This window comes from Panulirus ornatus, chromosome 69 (genome assembly GCF_036320965.1).
Source record: "Panulirus ornatus isolate Po-2019 chromosome 69, ASM3632096v1, whole genome shotgun sequence".
NCBI classification, from domain to species: Eukaryota; Metazoa; Arthropoda; class Malacostraca; order Decapoda; family Palinuridae; genus Panulirus; species Panulirus ornatus.
The window spans coordinates 4,790,510-4,812,637 of record NC_092292.1 but is presented as its reverse complement, the minus strand read 5'-3'; positions in this window follow the sequence as shown (position 1 = coordinate 4,812,637).

Below are 22,128 nucleotides of genomic sequence, written 5' to 3'. Positions count from 1 at the left end.
ACCCATATACACATGTATATACATACACGTCCACACACGCAAATATACATACCTATACATCTCGATGTACACATATATATACACACACAGACATATACATATATACACAGGTACATAATTCATACTGTCTGCCTTTATTTGTTCCCATCGCCACCTCGCCACACATGGAATAACATCCCCCTCCCCCCTCATGTGTGCGAGGTAGCGCTAGGAAAAGACACGTTCGTTCGTTCACACTCAGTCTCTAGCTGTCATGTAATAATGCACCGAAACCACAGCTCCCTTTCCACATCCAGGCCCCACACAACTTTCCATGGTTTACCCCAGACGCTTCACATGCCCTGGTTCAATCCATTGACAGCACGTCGACCCCGGTATAACACATAGTTCCAATTCACTCTATTCATTGCACGCCTTTCACCCTCCTGTATGTTCAGGCCCCGATCACTCAAAATCTTTTTCACTCGATCTTTCCACCTAAAATTTGGTCTCCCACTTCTCCTCGTTCCCTCCACCTCTGACGCATATATCCTCTTCGTCAATCTTTCCTCACTCATTCTCTCCATGTGACCAAACCATTTCAAAACACCCTCTTCTGCTCTCTCAACCACACTCTTTTTATTTCCACACATCTCTCTTACCCTTACATTGCTTACTCGATCAAACCACCTCACACTACATATTGTCCTCAAGCATCTCATTTCCAGCATATCCACCCTCCTGCGCTCAACTCTATCCATAGCCCACGCCTCGCAACCATACAACATCGTTGGAACCACTATTCCTTCAAACATACCTATTTTTGCTTTCCGAGATAATGTTCTCGACTTCCAAACATTCTTCAAGGCTCCCAGAATTTTCGCCCCCTCCCCCACCCTATGATTCACTTCCGCTTCCATGGCTCCATCCGCTGCCAGATCCACTCCCAGATATCTAAAACACTTTACTTCCTACAGTTTTTCTCCATTCAAACTTACCTCCCAATTGAATTGACCCTCAACTCTACTGTACCTAATAACAGTATGAATTATGTACTTGTATATATATGATTGTGTCTGTGTGTGTATATATGTGTGTACATTGAGATGTATAGGTGTGTATATTGTGCGTGTGGACATGTATGTATATACATGTGTATGTGGGCGGGTTGGGCCATTCTTTCGTCTGTTTCCTTGCGCTACCTCGCTAACGCGGGAGACAGCGACAAAGCAAAATAAATGAATAAATAAATAAATAAATAAATAGATAAATATATATATATATATATATATATATATATATATATATATATATATATATATATATATATATATATATATATATATGTATATATATATATATATATATATATATATATATATATATATATATATATATATATATATATATATATATATATATATATATATATATATATATGCATATATATATATATATATATATATATATATATATATATATATATATATATATATATATATATATATATATATATATATATATATATATATATATATATATATATATATATATATATCGTTTTGATGCACGAGACCAGGTTATAGTATTGGGTTATTTGAATGCAAAGGCGAGCGATGTGGCAGTTGAGGAAATGATTGGTGTACAAGGGGTGTTCAGTGTTGTAAATGTAAATGGTGAAGAGCTTGTAGATTTATGTGCTGAAGAAGAACTGATGATTGGGAATACCTGGTTTAAAAAGAGAGAGATACATAAGTATACATATGTAAGTAGGACAGATGGCCAGAGAGCGTTATTGGATTACGTGTTAATTGATAGGCGTGCGAAAGAGAGACTTTTAGATGATAATGTGGTGGAAGATGCAACAGGAGGGATGTCTGATCATTATCTTGTGCAGGCAAAGGCGAAGATTTGTAGAGGTTTTCAGAAAAGAGGAGAAAATGTTGGGGAGAAGAGAGTGGTGAGCGGAAGTGAGCTTGGGTAGGAGACTTGTGTGAAGAAGTACCAGGAGAGACTGAGTACAGAATGGAAAAAGGTAAGAACAAAGGACGTAGGTGGGGGGAGGAGTGGGATGTATTTAGAGAAGCAGTGATGGCTTGTGCAAAAGATGCTTGTGGCACGAAAGGCGTGGAAGGTGGGCAGATCAGAAAGGGTAGTGAGTGGTGGGATGAAGAAGTATGATTATTAATGAAACAGAAGAGAGAGGCATTTGGACGATTTTGTAGGGAAGTAATGCAAGTGAGTGGGAGACGGATAAAAGAAAGAGGCAGGAGGTCAAGAGAAAGGTGCAAGAGATGAAAAAGAGGGCAAATGAGAGTTGGGGTGAGAGAGTATCATTAAATTTTAGGGAGAATGAAAAGATGTTCTGGAAGGGGGTAAATAAAGTGCGTAAGGCAAGGAAACAAATGGGAACATCAGTAAAGGGGGCTAATGAGGAGGTGATAACAACTAGAGGTGATATGAGAAGGCGATGGAGCGATTATTTTGAAGGTTTATTGAATGTGTTTGATGATAGAGTGGCAGATGTAGGGTGTCTTGGTCGAGGTGGTTTGCAAAGTGAGAGGGTTAGAGAGATTGATTTGGTAAACAGAGAAGAGGTAGTAAAAAAAGCTTTGCGGAAGATGAAAGCCGGCAAGGCAGCGTGTTTGGATGATATTGCAGTAGAATTTACTATAAAAGGGGAAAAGGGGGTGACTGTATTATTGACTGGTTAGTAAGATTATCTAATGTATGTATGACTCATGGTGAAGTGTCTAAGGATTGGCGGAAAGCTTGCATAGTGCCATTGTACAAAAGGAAAAAGGATAAGAGTGAGTGCTCAAATTAAAGAGGTATAAGTTTGTTGAGTATTCCTGTGAAATTATATGGGAAGGTATTGATTGAGAGGTGAAGGCATGTCCAGAGCATCAGACTGGGGAAGAGCAGGGTGGTTTCAGAAGTGGTAGAGGATGTGTGGATCAGGTGTTTGCTTTGAAGAATGTAGGTGAGAAATACTTAGAAAAGCAAATGGATTTTTATGCAGCATTTATGGATCTGGAGAAGACATATAATAGAGTTGATAGCGACGGTCTCTGGAAGGTATTAAGAGTATATGGTGTTGGAGGCAAGTTGTTAGAAGCAGCGAAAAGTTTTTATCGAGGATGTAAGGCATGTGTAAGTGTAGGAAAAGAGGAAAGTGATTGGTTCTCAGTGAATGTTGGTTTGCGGCAGGGGTGCGTAATGTCTCCATGGTTGTTTAATTTGTTTATGGATGGTATTGTTATGGAGTTGAATGCAAGAGTTTTGGAAAGAGGGGCAAGTATGCAGTCTGTTGTGGATGAGAGAGCTTGGGAAGTAAGCCAGTTGTTCTTCACTGATGATACAGAGCTGGTGGCTGATTCGGTCGAGAAACTGCAGAAGCTGATGACTGAGTTTGGTAAAGTGTGTGAAAGAAGAAAGCTGAGAGTAAATGTGAATAAGAGCAAGGTTATTAGGTACAGTAGGGTTGAGGGTCAAGTCCATTGGGAGGTAAGTTTGAATGGAGAAAAACTGGAAGATGTGAAGTGTTCTAGATATCTGGGAGTGGATTTGACAGCGGATGGAACCATGGAAGCGGAAGTGAATCAAAGGTTGGAGGAGGGGGCTAAAGTCGTGGGAGCGTTGAAGAATGTTTGGAAGTCGAGAACGTTATCTTGGAAAGCAAAAATGGGTATGTTTGAAGAAATAGTGGTTCCAACAATGATATATGGTTGCGAGGCGTGGGCTATAGAAAGAGTTGTGCGGAGGAGGGTGGATGTGCTGGAAATGACATGTTTGAGGACAATATGTAGTGTGAGGTAGTTTGATCTAGGAAGTAATAATAGGGTAAGAGAGATGTGTGGTAATAAAAAGAGTCTGGTTGAAAGAGCAGAAGAGGGTGTTTTGAAATGGTTTGGTCACATGGAAAAAATGAGTGAGGGAAGATTGACAAAGAGGATATATGTGTCAGGTGAGGTGAAGGGAACGAGGAGAAGTGGGAGACCAAATTGGAGGTGGAAAGATGGAGTGAAAAAGATTTTGAGTAATCGGGGCCTGAGCGTGCAGGAGGGTGAAAGGCGTGCAAGGAATAGGGTGAATTGGAACGATGTGTTATACCGGGGTCGACGTGCTGTATTGACAATGGATTGAACCAGGGTATGTGAAGCGTCTGGGGTAAACCATGGAAATTTCTATGGGGCCTGGATGTGGAAAGGGAGCTGTGGTTTCGGTGCATTATACATGACAGCTAGAGACTGAGTGTGAACTAATGTGGCCTTTGTTGTCTTTTTCTAGCGCTACCTCGCGCACATGCGGGGAGAGGGGGTTGTTATTTCATGTGTGGTTGGTTGGCGACGGGAAGGAATAAAGGGAGACAGTATGAATTATATGCATGTATATATATGTATATGTCTGTGCGTGTATATGTATGTATACGTGGAGATGTATAGATATTTATATTTGCGTGTGTGGACGTGTATGTATATACATGTGTATGTGGGTGGGTTGGGCCATTTCTTTCGTCTGTTTCCTTGCGCTACCTCGCTAACGCGGGAGACAGCGACAAAGCAAAATAAATAAATAAATATATATATATATATATATATATATATATATATATATATATATATATATATATATATATATATATTTTTTTTTTTTTTTTTGCTTTGTCGCTGTCTCCCGCGTTTGCGAGGTAGCGCAATGAAACAGACGAAAGAAATGGCCCAACCCACCCCCATACACATGTATATACATACGTCCACACACGCAAATATACATACCTACACAGCTTTCCATGGTTTACCCCAGACGCTTCACATGCCTTGATTCAATCCACTGACAGCACGTCAACCCCGGTATACCACATCGATACAATTCACTCTATTCCTTGCCCTCCTTTCACCCTCCTGCATGTTCAGGCCCCGATCACACAAAATCTTTTTCACTCCATCTTTCCACCTCCAATTTGGTCTCCCTCTTCTCCTCGTTCCCTCCACCTCCGACACATATATCCTCTTGGTCAATCTTTCCTCACTCATTCTCTCCATGTGACCAAACCATTTCAAAACACCCTCTTCTGCTCTCTCAACCACGCTCTTTTTATTTCCACACATCTCTCTTACCCTTACGTTACTTACTCGATCAAACCACCTCACACCACACACTGTCCTCAAACATCTCATTTCCAGCACATCCATCCTCCTGCGCACAACTCTATCCATAGTCCACGCCTCGCAACCATACAACATTGTTGGAACTACTATTCCTTCAAACATACCCATTTTTGCTTTCCGAGATAATGTTCTCGACTTCCACACATTCTTCAAGGCTCCCAGAATTTTCGCCCCCTCCCCCACCCTATGATCCACTTCCGCTTCCATGTTTCCATCCGTTGCCAGATCTACTCCCAGATATCTAAAACACTTCACTTCCTCCAGATTTTCTCCATTCAAACTCACCTCCCAATTGACTTGACCCTCAACCCTACTGTACCTAATATCCTTGCTCTTATTCACATTTACTCTTAACTTTCTTTCACACACTTTACCAAACTCAGTCACCAGCTTCTGCAGTTTCTCACATGAATCAGCCACCAGCGCTGTATCATCAGCGAACAACAACTGACTCACTTCCCAAGCTCTCATCCCCAACAGACTTCATACTTGCCCCTCTTTCCAAAATTCTTGCATTCACCTCCCTAACAACCCCATCCATAAACAAATTAAACAACCATGGAGACATCACACACCCCTGCCGCAAACCTACATTCACTGAGAACCAATCACTTTCCTCTCTTCCTACACGTACACATGCCTTACATCCTCGATAAAAACTTTTCACTGCTTCTAACAATTTGCCTCCCACACCATATATTCTTAATACCTTCCACAGAGCATCTCTATCAACTCTATCATATGCCTTCTCCAGATCCATAAATGCTACATACAAATCCATTTGCTTTTCTAAGTATTTCTCACATGCATTCTTCAAATCAAACACCTGATCCACACATCCTCAACCACTTCTGAATCCACACTGCTCTTCCCCAATCTGATGCTCTGTACATGCCTTCACCCTCTCAATCAATACCCTCCCATACAATTTGCCAGGAATACTCAACAAACTTATACCTCTGTAATTTGAGCACTCACTCTTATCCCCTTTGCCTTTGTACAATGGCACTATGCAAGCATTCCGCCAATCCTCAGGCACCTCACCATGAGTCATACATACATTAAATAACCTTACCAACCAGTCAAGAATACAGTCACCCCCTTTTTTTAATAAATTACACTGCAATACCATCCAAACCTGCTGCCTTGCCGGCTTTCATCTTCCGCAAAGCTTTTACTGCCTCTTCTCTGTTTACCAAATCATTTTCCCTAACCCTCGCACTTTGCACACCACCTCGACCAAAACACCCTATATCTGCCACTCTATCATCAAACACATTCAACAAACCTTCAAAATACTCACTCCATCTCCTTCTCACATCACCACTACTTGTTATCACCTCCCCATTTGCGCCCTTCACTGAAGTTCCCATTTGCTCCCTTGTCTTACGCACTTTATTTACCTCCTTCCAGAACATCTTTTTATTCTCCCTAAAATTTAATGATACTCTCTCACCCCAACTCTCATTTGCCCTTTTTTTCACCTCTTGCACCTTTCTCTTGACCTCCTGTCTCTTTCTTTTATACGTCTCCCACTCAATTGCATTTTTTCCCTGCAAAAATCGTCCAAATGCCTCTCTCTTCTCTTTCACTAATACTCTTACTTCTTCATCCCACCACTCACTACCCTTTCTAATCAACCCACCTCCCACTCTTCTCATGCCACAAGCATCTTTTGCGCAATCTATCACTGATTCCCTAAATACATCACATTCCTCCTCCACTCCCCTTACTTCCATTGTTCTCACCTTTTTCCATTCTGTACTCAGTCTCTCCTGGTACTTCCTCACACAAGTCTCCTTCCCAAGCTCACTTACTCTCACCACCCTCTTCACCCCAACATTCACTCTTCTTTTCTGGAAACCCATACAAATCTTCACCTTATCCTCCACAAGATAATGATCAGACATCCCTCCAGTTGCACCTCTCAGCACATTAACATCCAAAAGTCTCTCTTTCGCGCGCCTGTCAATTAACTCGTAATCCAATAACGCTCTCTGGCCATCTCTCCTACTTACATAAGTATACTTATGTATATCTCGCTTTTTAAACCAGGTATTCCCAATCATCAGTCCTTTTTCAGCACATAAATCTACAAGCTCTTCACCATTTCCATTTACAACACTGAACACCCCATGTATACCAATTATTCCCTCAACTGCCACATTACTCACCTTTGCATTCATATATATATATATATATATATATATATATATATATATATATATATATATATATATATATATATATATATATATATATATATATATATATATATATACATATATATATATATATATATATATATATACGTGAAGGTTTCGCAATAAGATATAAGAGATGGACCATGCGGGAATTACTGATCCTACATAATCCAGATATTTGTAACGATGGTTATACTACCCTTGTGCAAGACGCTGTGATGAACTAGATGATCTAGAACCATGCAGTGTACGTTTATCCTCGCTCATTGAACTTTTCCATTATATTCAGCAACATGAATGCTTTGAGGTCCTGTTCTTGGGTGATTATTTATCTTTAATAAATCATACTCATACATAAGATGTTCTAGATCCTGTTTCATTATTTGGTCAATTATAATCAAACAAACATTTTCTGACCATAATTGAGCGGGGCAGATATCTTTACATTAATTTTATCAGACACAGAAAACTGTTTCATTTTAGGTATGTAAGAAGTACACAACCCCTTTTCATTCTAGCAACTGTAGTAAAGATCTCTCCAAACTCTCATTAGGAAATATGCCATCTGTAGCTCTGCCCAAAATAAAGATTGTGCACTGCAGGACACCACTGTCCTGCACCATCATCTGACGCTGGTTAATTGAAGATTTAGACTCATCCGTTGATTCCAGCCAATGATCAGAATTCCCCTCTACTCAAGAGGATAGAACTGTTAGTGATTTCATTATTTCAGCGGGACTGCACTCACACAGCTTCAAGGGGGGAGTGTTCTAAAGAAATCATCTTAAGTGGTCACAAGAACTATGAGTCAAGATGTTGAACAAAAGTGTTTGGATTCACTTCAGTGACAAAAGTTGTAACCTTCTGGTAAACTTTTAACATTGCAGAGACAGTGCATGACATCATACATTCATCCAACTCTTGGAATTTATCAGCACTGGCAGGACCCAGGCCATTACAAAGTACTGACAGTGTCCAACACCCGGCTATATACACATCTCTGGTGAGAAACTGCGAGACATCGTCAACAATGGTAACAGAAAACGAGGCACTTTCAAATTCAATTAAATCTACGTCTCTAGTTTCTCTTCTCTCTTAATTTCACTGTTGCACTGCTGATTTATCCGTTTCATTAGTAACTCTTTAGGATCCGTGTCAACATCAACAGCAAATGGAGATGCAGGCGCCAGTAATACCATTTCGAAACATGTAGATAAACCTTGATTCAAATTCATTTTTTAAAGCAGGTACATCATGTGCATATGTACTCAACACTATATTACCGATGACATGTGCTGCAAGCATTGCAAAGTGTACTGCCTTGTTTGTCGATAATTGAAATTACCATAAACACAGCTTATCCTTTAATTCTTTAATGTGATCAACATTGTTAACAAGCTGATGTTTTCCTTGAAGCTTAGTATTCAGTTCATTGAGATGAGCAGTTAAGTCTACTAAATAGGTGAAGTCTAGATGCCAGTTATTGCTGGATAATTCTTGTATTGGCTCGTCTGGCATATCCATGAACAATGTACTGGCTTCCCTGGCATATCCATGAACATTGTACTGGCTCCCCTGGCATATCCATGAACATTGTACTGGCTCCCCTGGCATATCCATGAACATTGTACTGGCTCCCCTGGCATATCCATGAACAATGTACTGGCTTCCCTGGTATATCCATGAACATTGTACTGGCTCCCCTGGCATATCCATGAACATTGTACTGGCTCCCCTGGCATATCCATGAACATTGTACTGGCTCCCCTGGCATATCCATGAACATTGTACTGGCTCCCCTGGCATATCCATGAACAATGTACTGGCTTCCCTGGTATATCCATGAACATTGTACTGGCTCCCCTGGTATATCCATGAACGTTGTACTGGCTCCCCTGGCATATCCATGAACATTGTACTGGCTCCCCTGGCATATCCATGAACAATGTACTGGCTTCCCTGGTATATCCATGAACATTGTACTGGCTCCCCTGGTATATCCATGAACATTGTACTGGCTCCCCTGGCATATCCATGAACAATGTACTGGCTTCCCTGGTATATCCATGAACATTGTACTGGCTCCCCTGGCATATCCATGAACATTGTACTGGCTCCCCTGGCATATCCATGAACATTGTACTGGCTCCCCTGGCATATCCATGAACATTGTACTGGCTCCCCTGGCATATCCATGAACATTGTACTGGCTCCCCTGGCATATCCATGAACAATGTACTGGCTTCCCTGGTATATCCATGAACATTGTACTGGCTCCCCTGGCATATCCATGAACATTGTACTGGCTCCCCTGGCATATCCATGAACATTGTACTGGCTCCCCTGGCATATCCATGAACAATGTACTGGCTTCCCTGGTATATCCATGAACATTGTACTGGCTCCCCTGGTATATCCATGAACAATGTACTGGCTTCCCTGGTATATCCATGAACATTGTACTGGCTCCCCTGGCATATCCATGAACATTGTACTGGCTCCCCTGGCATATCCATGAACATTGTACTGGCTCCCCTGGCATATCCATGAACAATGTACTGGCTTCCCTGGTATATCCATGAACATTGTACTGGCTCCCCTGGTATATCCATGAACATTGTACTGGCTCCCCTGGCATATCCATGAACAATGTACTGGCTTCCCTGGTATATCCATGAACATTGTACTGGCTCCCCTGGCATATCCATGAACATTGTACTGGCTCCCCTGGCATATCCATGAACATTGTACTGGCTCCCCTGGCATATCCATGAACATTGTACTGGCTCCCCTGGCATATCCATGAACATTGTACTGGCTCCCCTGGCATATCCATGAACATTGTACTGGCTCCCCTGGCATATCCATGAACATTGTACTGGCTCCCCTGGCATATCCATGAACATTGTACTGGCTCCCCTGGCATATCCATGAACATTGTACTGGCTCCCCTGGCATATCCATGAACATTGTACTGGCTCCCCTGGCATATCCATGAACATTGTACTGGCTCCCCTGGCATATCCATGAACATTGTACTGTCTTCCCTGGCATATCCATGAACATTGTACTGGCTCCCCTGGCATATCCATGAACATTGTACTGGCTTCCCTGGCATATCTATGAAGATTCTTACTTCATCAAGAACGTCATAAGATTGCAGTACTTTTCCTCTGCTCTGCTGTCACACTTGGTAGTGATCGGTGACGTCATGGTGTTCTGAACCAATATCATTAATGATTCTTTGAACTGTCTGTGATGAAGAGCCAGTATTCTGATGCAGGCTGAAGTAGGAATAACAAGTGGTATTACATGATTCACTTGGATTCCGTTCGCGCACAAGTCTCCTTTGTGACTACTGCAGCGCAAAATGTAAGTCTTTAGCGTTCCATCCTTCTTTCTCTCGTCCAGCTGCAAGTCTCGCTGTGGCACCTTTATTCAACCTGTCATGGCTGGAGCACCACTTGCTGTTATACCAGCGAGTTTCTCTAACTTTAGATTGTGTTTTAGAAATGTATCCATCACTTCACTGAGCACATCTCTACCTGTAGTGGTACCTTACATGTAGCTAAACACAAAAGCTCTTCAGTTATTTCATGACTTGAAGTTGTGCCATGTACAAAAATGCCAAGCTGAGCAGTATCACTGACCTCCATAGATTCATCCATAGATATAAAACAAGACTTAAGTTTGTTCATTTATCTCTCAGTGTTGTCTGCCATGTCATCAGTCCTTCGAGTAACTGTTTACCGTGAGAGACTAATGTTAGACAATAAATGTTTCTTTTTAGGACACAGAATTTCTGCTGTTGTGACAAAATATTCGTTTATAAACTGCCCGTCTGCAGTGGCTGGAATCGTTGAGCAATACGTTCGTTGATTGCATAACTTACTTTTGTACTACCTCAAGCGTCAGCATCAACTTTGTTGAATAATCATTTTTCTCCTCTGAACCCTTCATCAACAAAGTAAATTAGTCTTTTCCTAACTGTCCTTCAATTTCATTATATTTTTCTCTGCATGTTTTCATGTGCAGTGATGGCGAATATTGCATCGTCATCACTGTGTCAGATTCTGAATATATCAAGCATACTGACCTGGCTTTGAAATTCGCAAAAAAAGTATTTTTCAGTCTGGTCATGATTAACTCTGCAGCCACTATCAACTTTCCTCCTCTTTGTAATTGACTGCTATAATGTCCAGCAAATAATATCAATGCTACAATGACACAACAACCTATACAGTATGTACGAATGGCAGCACACAACCGCTTGTTTGCCCTTCTCATGAATAACTGAAGCACAACAAAGTGTCAGTAAAGAGCCCAGTGATGAGTTCAAGTCTGAACGCGTACATTACATGGTTGGGTTTGGTACTCCATTGACCTGAGCAATGTACACGATACATAGTACATATTTTGCCATCATACTAGTTTTTTCTACAAAATCGAAGCAAAAGTAAAACTTAGTTTGCAATATTATTTCTTGTTCATTAATTATGTAAATGCACACCTCTTTAGATTCCATTCACTTAAGGTCCACATTTATACCATGATAATGCCAAGCACTGTCGGACCAGATGAAATTGCTTAGTGGATTGGATCTGGCTCGTGGGCCGTAGTTTGGCCACCGCTGATCGAGCAAGTGATAGTCATGTAGTAACACATGACGGAGAACTTTCGTTATTCTTGACAGTGAACGAATTTCTGATATCAGAGGCATCACCGTGTGGAGGCGTCACTAGCAACTTTACACAGGCGAGTTTCTCATTTCCCATATACAAAATTTCCCCAGATCATGAAAATGTCAGTTTCTGCAAGTGTAATGCATATTTGAACTTATGGTGACGGTATCTCTATAGAGACTTGTAATGCATATTACAAAATCATGTGTTTATCATCAGGAGAGTTAAGTAAATGAAATATCCATTATATTTTCTAGTACAATATCTTATCATATCACCGATTTGCAAATTATTCATTAAGTTTACAATGATGATCCAGTTATCATTATGTATTAGAAAGATGAAAACATGTGCTTTGATTGTATGATTTCTTTCATTATTCCTTGCTGTTAGAACCCAAGATAATACTTGTGATACAGCCTTGCCAGATTAGGTAGACCTTATCATACTTAAACGAGAGTACGTAAGCAAACTCTTATGACTGAAGGGGGAAATCTTGTCGACAGTTGCAGGTCATCATGAACAAGTGGAGATGCCAAAGAAAGTAAATGAGAGGTTGAGGGTGGTAGGAAGCTTGAGAGTGGAAAGTGTGAAACAAGAAACAAGAAGAGGAAGTGAAATGTAACACTGGAGAAAGATAAAACATTAATCACTGTGTGTGTGTGTGTGTGTGTGTGTGTGTGTGTGTGTGTGTGTGTGTGTGTGTGTGTGTGTTATGCCAGAGACTACAGAGATGAAGCCAAGAGACAACACACCAGGAGTATTATATTCCATACAGAACTCATCCTACAGTTGAACGGTAAGGTGGACGAGTTATACATTTTATCTCTAGTTTGATTATTTAGTTTACGCTGTTCCCACATATCACGGTCTTGCAATATGCATAAACTGCATCCGAGTGCTAACGTCGTAAAATTTGGTCATTTATCTTTAACATTTATAGTCCACCGTGTTAAGCATGATTGTTGGTTGAATACGTATATAACACACATGTTTTAAACTGGATAAAATGTGTCATGAAGAGGGATTTTGATTTTCCTAATACTTTCTACGCATATTGTAGTCCATGGGGACATGCCACATACGTCCCTTCAACCATGTCAACAAAAGGTTCTAATCTGTTGTCTAATCAGTAACTGCATGATAGATTGGTCGACAGTATGTCAGTGATTGAAAATGTGACCAGAAAAATTGCGCTGCTTTGGATGGCATAAGTTTTCAACCTTAGGTTATAGATATTCAGTTATACTCCCTAGAATATCTAACTTACAACCTCCTGTTTCAGAAAGCTTTCGCCTTCGCTGCAATACATATTTCCTATCTCAAATGTCATTGTATCATGTGTTACTGAAATCATCAGATAACAATGTATGTCAATATTTTTCTTCAATTTTTCTCTTTTCAATTTGAGTCTTATTGTGATACAATATTGTCATTATTTGTATTTGAGTTATGTGATTATGGTAATATCTCTCCTGCTCCCTCCTATATAGAAATATGTTGATGCTCTTTGTCCATAGATATATCCATCATTAAACAGTCTTTGTCAAAAGAAGAAATCTCAAGGTGTCTCATGTGAGTGCTTCTAGAGTAGAGATTCACGTCATAATCATTTCCTAAGCAGAGAAATCTCTAAACATATTGATGGTATTTCTTTTTTTCTTTCTTAAGCTGAAGGCTTCAGTCACGGTAAGAAGTCAACATCCAGGCCGCGCCTTAACTGAAATGTAGAGAAGATTATAAAAGGAAAAAAGGAGAGACAAGGAAAAGTATCTACGAATTTGGGAGGACCTGAAAAACCTGTCTTTTTCCAAGTGGCAGATCATAGTTATTGGGTAAGACATGAGATGGTAGAGTGTTCCACAGTTTCGACGTGTAAGGAAAAGAAACTGTCATCAAAGCGGCCCATCCTTCAGTTGCTAGTGGCCACACATGAGACGCAGCAGCTGCCGATATTCGTCAGTAAAATGAGAAAAGTTAGTAATAGTGCAACTGTTGTGGGTGTTTGATAAGTGTGCAATACAATGGATTATTTAACGTACAGTTAGTAATGTGTAATACGACATTTTGATGACATTATATCCGTTGTCGATATTCATCTACAATTAAGATTTTCTTAAATACAGTTGCAGGTCCACCATACGTTTTCATCAACAAGTATAGTACTCCAACACATCACTAGAAGTACAATTATAGCTCAAACTATCTTGATAAAAGGTTATATTTCAACATATATTCAAACAAGTCCTCTTTACCAACCTGAGCCATGACCATTGTGAAACACCGTATGTTCTACCACTCTGGCAGCAATTACTGTACCTTCACACAACTGGTTGTTCCATGGATCACCACACAATAAAACTATTGTGAATGATATCTGACATTCACGTTAGAGCACCATGCAAACTATTCTTTCTTTTAATAATCAAATCTCGAATTCTCCTCAACGGAGATCTACGTATAATATATATATATATATATATATATATATATATATATATATATATATATATATATATATATATATATATATATATATATATATATAATTTTTCCTTATTATACTTGATCGCCGTTTCCCACCTCAGCGAGGTAGCGCCAGGAAAACAGACAAAAACGGCCATATTCGTTCACAGTTTCTAGCTTTCATGTGTAAAGCACCGAAACCACATCTCCTTATCACAGACTTTTCCATGGTTTACCCCAGACGCTTTACATGCCCTAGTTCAGTCCACTAACAGCACGTCGACCCCAATATACCAGAACGCTCCAGTTCACTCTTTTCCTTGCACGCCTCTCGCCCTCTTGTATGTTCAGGCACTGATAGCTCAAAATCTCTTTCACTCCATCCCTCTACCTCCAATTTGGTCTCCCGTTTCTCCTTGTTCCGTCTGCCTCTGACACATATATCCTCTTTGTCAGTCTTTCCTCACTCATTCTCTCCATATGCCAAAACCACTTCAACACACCCTCTTCTGCTCTCTCAACCACACTCTTTTTATTACAACACATCTCTTTTACCCTTTTATCACTTACTCGATCAAACCATCTCACAGTACGTATTGTCCTCAAACATTTTATTTCTAACAGAATCACCCTCCTCTATACAATCCTACCTACAGCCCATGCCTCACAACCATATAACATTGTTGGAACTTCTATTTCTTCAAACATACCCATTTCTGCTCTCCGATATAACGTTCTCTCTTTCAACACATCCTTCATCGCTACCAGAACCTTCGCCCCCTCCCTCAACCTGTGACTCCATTCGTTTCCATGGTTCCATTTGCTGCTAAGTCCACTCCCAGATATCCAAAACACTTCACTTCTCCCAATTTTTTTCCATTCAAACTTAAATCCCAATTAACGTGTCCCTCAACCCTACTAAACCTATTAACCTTGCCTTTATTCACATTTACTCTCAACTTTCTCCTTTCACTCAGTTTTCCAAACTCACTCACCAACTTCTGCAGTTTTTTTCACATGGATTAGCCATCGGCGAACAACAACTGACTTACTTTCTGACGAGCCCACGCCACCCGCCGCCCAGTCATCGTTTTCTGATGCAGTGGGGACGGGACTCGATTTGATCTTCCCCGCCTTACATATAACAAAACCTGATCTAATCTCAAACACAAAGCAATGTGGTGGACGAGCAAGTTTATCTTTGATTCATGCAGCCAAGAGTTCGGATCCTTTGTTGCCAAGATGAATGTCGTCTCTGTTGTATGATTCTCCTGCCTCTTACAAAGTCGAACCATAGGTCTACAGTCCTATGTTAGCATCTATTTGTAGGCGTCTGAGTCTCTTATTTTTAACCTCTTTTGCACGTTGAAGGTTTCAGTCAAGGATAAAAGTCCATATCAAGACTGGGTCTTCATCAAAGTATAGACAGGATTATGAAAAGGAAAAAGAAGAGACATAAGAAAGTGTTTATGAATTTTACAGGAAGTGAAAAACTTCTTTTAAGAAGTGCCACATCATAGCTATTAGGAGACACGAGAGGATAGTTTCAAAGCTTCAAGGTGATTAAGGCATTGCCATCAAAACGGCCTATAATTTAGTTGCAAACTGCTATATAGTAATCATGTGGAGCAGCAGTTTACTGAATATTGTGCGGTCTAGCTAGTTGTGGAGCCGCAGATAAGCAACCAGCTCTCGGGAAGAAAATAACAAAGTAATATCTATGAAGTAATACCTGACGCATTGATTACACTGTATTCGCCTACATTGTTTCCCAAATCTATCTTTCAGGGTGCCAATCAAGTCATCATAATTTCTAAATTTGTATTCATATGTTCAGCGTCGTTGCTCCCAACGTTCACTCTTAAACCTGACTTTTACTTGGTCGTTTAATCTATCTAACCATATCTTTAATGTAGGAAATTCTGGTACGAGGGTAGACATGGACAGTTCTCTTAGCTCTCGCGTTCCACGCAATGAATTTACCCGGATTTCTGAGCATTGAATCTCCTAGAATCCTAGAACACTCGTCTTCTCTCTTTTCTCCTAAGTCGCTGAGTACGAGAAAGCGACTGCACGTGAGTGGTTTCATGACAAAGGAGGAATGAGAGAGTTTACATGAGTTTGCATGAGAAAGACAGACAAGAGGAGGACTGATTGGCCCACGACTGGGTTGTCTGGTAAGAATAAAAAAAGGATTTTAACTTGACAAGAAAATGCAATGCCGCTCAGCACTTTTAAAGCCATCACCGACTCCTCGCTGATGCACATTAACCTTCTAGTGTCCCGTTACTGCCGTCGTTTATACCGTTTATTTCCGTTGCTTTTCTCAGAGTGTGCCTGAATTTATAGAATACGTCTGACGGTAACTTACTCCAGTGCTCAACACACCTACAGGAAAAGAAGTTTTCTCCTACATCCGTACTTCATCTTTTAGCTTTGAGTTTTTTTCCATTTGTCCTCGTAACCTTATTTTCTTATATTTCGAAAAGATGTTCGTGATTTACTTTGTCGAACTTGTTTCAGATTTTGAATACTTGGATTAAGTCACCGCGAAGTCTGCGTTTTTTAAGGGAGAAGAGATCCAATCGTTTTAGCCTCACTTCGTATGCCAGATTTCTAAAGGATGGGATCAATTTTGTTGCGCGTCTTTGTACTTGCTCTAACTTTTCCTCGTCTTTTTTTATTGCTTGGGGACCAAAAATTAACTGAATATTCAAGATGTGGTCTTACTAGGGAGTTACAAAGTGTGAGAATTGTTTCTTGCGTCTTGTAATCTATGTTCCTAGCAATGAAACCTAACTTTTGGTTGATCTTTTACTTGCTGATGACACTGTTTAGTGTTTTTCAGATTATTGCTAATGACAACTCCAACGTCCTTCTCTTCATTTACTTTAGTTAGAGAGTTTCCGAATAGTTTTTAGTCGTAATATATATTCTTGTCTCCAAAGTGTACTTTACACCTGTCTACATCAAACTCCATTTGTTACCTGTCTACCACTCTGCTAGTAAGTTAAGATCTCTTTGAATCATTTCGCAGTCCCGCCTGTTTACAGCTCGACCTCCTAGTTTAGTATCGTCAGCAAATTTGGAGATCTTAGATATAAGACCGAGTTCTAGGTCATCAATGTATATCATGATAAGAATTGGGCCTAGAGCCGACCCCTGTGGCACACTACTTGTTACGTCTAGCCATTATGAGAATTTGCCTTTTAACAATACACGCTGCTTTCTTTCGGTAAGCCAGTCTCTGATCCATGTACAGAGTTCTTCACCGATTCTGTGTGCTTTGAGATTATGTATAAGTTTCTTGTGAGGTACTTTGTCGAAAGCCTTTTAGAAATCTAGATATACTATATCAGATGGTAATCTTTTTGTCCCTATTCTGATAAATAACATAAAACAAATTCCAGAAATTCGTCAGGCAGGATCTTCTATTGCGAATATCGTGTTGATTGTCCTATATCATTTTGTGTTCTAGAAACGTAACAGTCTTATTTCGAATTATGCTTTCCATCGTTGTACTTAACACTGACTTTAGGCTAATTGGGCGGTAGTTCAATGCACACTTTGTCTCCTGTATATATAGGAGAAACATTTGCTGGTTTCCAGTCGTTGGCACCTGACCATCCGAAAGAGATATGTTGAGAGAGAGAGAGAGAGAGAGAGAGAGAGAGAGAGAGAGAGAGAGAGAGAGAGAGAGAGAGAGAGAGAGAGAGAGAGAGAGAGAGAGAGAGAGAGAGAGAGAGAGAGAGAGAGAGAGAGATATCAGGTACCACTATGATCGAAAATACCGACGGAAGCACTGGTACCAAGCTGCTCCAACGTGGCAAGTTACATGAAATATTAGCAGGAGTCATACTGTGTGAGAGTGGTGAGGCAATGTTTAAGATCGTCTTTTGTATCGAACAGAACAACTAACACAATGATGAGTCAGCACTAGTGTCTTATGTGTGAGTAATACCGTATATAAACATAGAAAACTTCAATGTTTTTCACACTTCCAGCTATAAGGCAGTTGCCCCATAGCAATAGTACAATGCTGTCTAAATGATTATAAAGAAATCCCTGATTTTGATATTTACAAATTTTCAAATCCAAACATCATGGCTTAAGTGTATGGAGGAGCAAACTCCAAATACAATATTCTCATTGTTCTTTTCCTAAACTGGAAGTCAAGACAATTAACCAAAATTCCAAAATAGATATCTTTAATCATATACCTATTTTCTTCATTGCCTATCACTTTCCCCTTCCATTACCCATCTATCTACTTACACTGGTCGATTGCCACCGTAAAACTACTATTTGTACCAATATTACCCAGCTAAATAAGGCTTCGTGAGGACTCTTCAATTGTGCCATCAAATTAAGTGCATGTCCGTAGCTTTCGTTGGTACGGGAACCGTGAAATCAATTCAACCTTTGGTTGATGGGATGAATGGAAAGGTATTAACCAGACGTAGGAACACCAGCTGCTGCACCAGCTGATGTAAGATAACAATAGCCACCAACTGTCCCATTGTATCAAAGTTGATGTCTACATTCCTCTCAATAATTGTCAGGGTTTTCTCCAAAAACATGAAGGACACACGATCTTGATGGCTAGTTAAAAAGCAGTTTACATGGGAAGGCTTGGCATACCTTCTTAATGTTCATATATCAGTTTCTGTTAATTATTTTGGAAAAGTTAAACAGGAAGGGAGGATTTCCAGAATCCCACTCCCACCCCCTTCTACAACACGCAGGAAATACATAGGAAGTATTCTTTCCCCCTTATTCCCAAGGATGATTAATATATATATATATATATATATATATATATATATATATATATATATATATATATATATATATATATATATATATATATATATATATATATATATATATATATATATATATATATATATATATATATATATATATATATATATATATATATATATGTGTACGTGTAGGAAGAGAGGAAAGTGATTGGTTCTCAGTGAATGTAGGTTTGCGGCAGGGGTGTGTGATGTCTCCATGGTTGTTTAATTTGTTTATGGATGGGGTTGTAAGGGAGGTAAATGCAAGAGTCCTGGAAAGAGGGGCAAGTATGAAGTGTGTTGGGGATGAGAGAGCTTGGGAAGTGAGTCAGTTGTTGTTCGCTGATGATACAGCGCTGGTGGCTGATTCATGTGAGAAACTGCAGAAGCTGGTGACTGAGTTTGGTAAAGTGTGTGGAAGAAGAAAGTTGAGAGTAAATGTGAATAAGAGCAAGGTTATTAGGTACAGTAGGGGTGAGGGTCAAGTCAATTGGGAGGTGAGTTTGAATGGAGAAAAACTGGAGGAAGTGAAGTGTTTTAGATATCTGGGAGTGGATCTGTCAGCGGATGGAACCATGGAAGCGGAAGTGGATCATAGGGTGGGGGAGGGGGCGAAAATTTTGGGAGCCTTGAAAAATGTGTGGAAGTCGAGAACATTATCTCGGAAAGCAAAAATGGGTATGTTTGAGGGAATAGTGGTTCCAACAATGTTGTATGGTTGCGAGGCGTGGGCTATGGATAGAGATGTGCGCAGGAGGATGGATGTGCTGGAAATGAGATGTTTGAGGACAATGTGTGGTGTGAGGTGGTTTGATCGAGTAAGTAACGTAAGGGTAAGAGAGATGTGTGGAAATAAAAAGAGCGTGGTTGAGAGAGCAGAAGAGGGTGTTTTGAAATGGTTTGGGCACATGGAGAGAATGAGTGAGGAGAGATTGACCAAGAGGATATATGTGTCGGAGGTGGAGGGAACGAGGAGAAGAGGGAGACCAAATTGGAGGTGGAAAGATGGAGTGAAAAGGATTTTGTGTGATCGGGGCCTGAACATGCAGGAGGGTGAAAGGAGGGCAAGAAATAGAGTGAATTGGAGTCATGTGGTATACAGGGGTTGACGTGCTGTCAGTGGATTGAAGCAAGGCATGTGAAGCGTCTGGGGTAAACCATGGAAGGCTGTGTAGGTATGTATATTTGCGTGTGTGGACGTGTGTATGTACATGTGTATGGGGGGGGGGGGGGTGGGCCATTTCTTTCGTCTGTTTCCTTGCGCTACCTCGCAAACGCGGGAGACAGCGACAAAGTAAAAAAAAAAAAAAAAAAAAAAAAAAAAATATATATATATATATATATATATATATATATATATATATATATATATATGGGGATATATATATATATATATATATATATATATATATATATATATATATATATATATATATATATATATATATATATATATATATATATATATATATATATATATATATATATATATATATATATATATATATATATATATATATATATATATATATATATATATATATATATATATATGGGGATAGGGGATGAAGAATACTTCCCACGTATTCCCTGCGTGTCGTAAAAGGCGACTAAAAGGGAAGGGAGCGGGAGGCTGGAAATCCTTCCATCTCGTTTTTTTTTTTTTTTTTTTTTTTTTTCTAAAAGAAGGAACAGAGGGGGGCCAGATGAGGATATTCCACAAAGGCCCGGTCCTCTGTTCTTAACGCTACCTCGCTAATGCGGGAAATGGCGGATAGTTTAAAAGAAAAAGAAAAAAGATATATATATATATCATTATTTTGCTTGTCGCTGTCTCCCACGTTTGCGAGGTAGCGCAAGGAAACAGACGAAAGAAATAGCCCAACCCACGACCCATACACAATGTATACACACACACGTCCACACACGCAAATATACATACCTATACATCTCAATGTACACATATATGTACATACACAGACACATACATATATACCCATGCACACAATTCAACCTGTCTGCCCCCATTCACTCCCATTGCCACCTCGCCACACATGAAATACGTTCCCCCTCCCCCCTCATGTGGGCGAGGTAGCACTAGGAAAAGACAACAAAGGCCCCATTCGTTCACACTCATTCTCTAGCTGCCACGCAATAATGCCCGAAACCACAGCTCCCTTTCCACATCCAGGGCCCATAGAAATTTCCATGGTTTACCCCAGACGCTTCACATGCCCTGATTCAATCCACTGACAGCACGTCAACCCCAGTATACCACATCGATACAATTCACTCTATTCCTTGCCCTCCTTTCACCCTCCTGCATGTTCAGGCCCCGATCACACAAAATCTTTTTCACTCTATCTTTCCACCTCCAATTTGGTCTCCCACTTCTCCTCGTTCCCTCCACCTCCAACACATATATCCTCTTGGTCAATCTTTCCTCACTCATTCTCTCCATGTGCTCAAACCATTTCAAAACACACTCTTCTGCTCTCTCAACAACGCTCTTTTTTTCCACATATCTTTCTTACCCTTACATTACTTACTCGATTAAACCACCTCACACCACACATTGTCCTCAAACATCTCATTTCCAGAACATCCACCCTCCTGCGCACAACTCTATCCATAGCCCACGCCTCGCAACCATACAACATTGTTGGAACCACTATTCCTTCAAACATACCCATTTTTGCCTTCCGAGATAATGTTTTCGACTTCCACACATTCTTCAAGGTTGCCAGGATTTTCGCCACCTTCCCCACCCTATGATTCACTTCCGCTTCCATGGTTCCATCCGCTGCCAGATCCACGCCCA